This window comes from Apium graveolens, chromosome 8, assembly GCF_009905375.1.
Source record: "Apium graveolens cultivar Ventura chromosome 8, ASM990537v1, whole genome shotgun sequence".
NCBI lineage: Eukaryota > Viridiplantae > Streptophyta > Magnoliopsida > Apiales > Apiaceae > Apium > Apium graveolens.
Window position 1 is genome coordinate 117,360,717 of NC_133654.1, and position 1,036 is coordinate 117,361,752.

The window sequence follows — 1,036 nt, forward strand, 5'->3', positions numbered from 1 at the left end:
GTGTCTTGAGTTTTTATTGATTGGTAGTTGGATTGATATGATTTGGAATGGTAAAAAATTTGGAAATCGCGTAAACATAGCCGTCGTAATGTCTGATTTACTTTAGACTGCTTTTGTTCATAACATTAGGACCCGAGAACTCCCTGATAGGTTTTGACCATTGCCATGTTTAGATATTTCATGTTACGAGCTTCGTTTTGATATATGGTTCGTTTGATTCCGATGTACGGTTTAGGAGAAACGGCCGTTTTAAGTAACGACATTTTGCGAACGAAACATTACCCCTCGCCTTACTTTGAAACATAGGTTAAAGACCTTAAATGACTAATTGGAGTATGAAACATTTATGTAAAGTGTAATAGGCAGTTGGTAAGACACTCGCGAAGGAATCGCCTTAAAACTCGTAATGGTTAATTTATTAAAAATGGTGGAGCCGAGGGTACTCGAGTGACTTAAGAGAATCAGTAAGCGCAAAGCGAGCGTTAGAGTCTAATTTGGTTAAAGTATAGATTTACAAGTGACTTCGGTTTAATTCCAACTTATATGTTGTTTATAGGTTACCAGACTCGTCCCGAGTCATTTGTAACCCCCAGTTGCTCAGGCAAGTTTTCTACCCGTTATACTGTTGTTGTGATGTATATGTGTATACGCATGATCTTGTGATAAATGCATATTTGTTATTAGCAAATTCTTGCGATATATTGTAGCATGTGATATGGTATATATGCATGCCTATTTCGTATTCTTGATTTATATATCTGTTGGTTCAAATGCTTATTCATTGCATAATACCTATGCTAGAGATAAGCGGTATTTGCGTATACCCTTAGTATAGGGGATCAAAAGATGAACTTTTTCTAAAATCGGGAGGCGAGGCTCCCGAGTATAATATATAATTATATATATATATATATATATATTGATATAGTTTTTAAAACTATTAATCGAATAAGGTTTATTCGATAACTTTATTTTATTTAATGAATATTATTACGAATATTCATTCGAGGACTTATGACTCCTTTTATTTTATTAT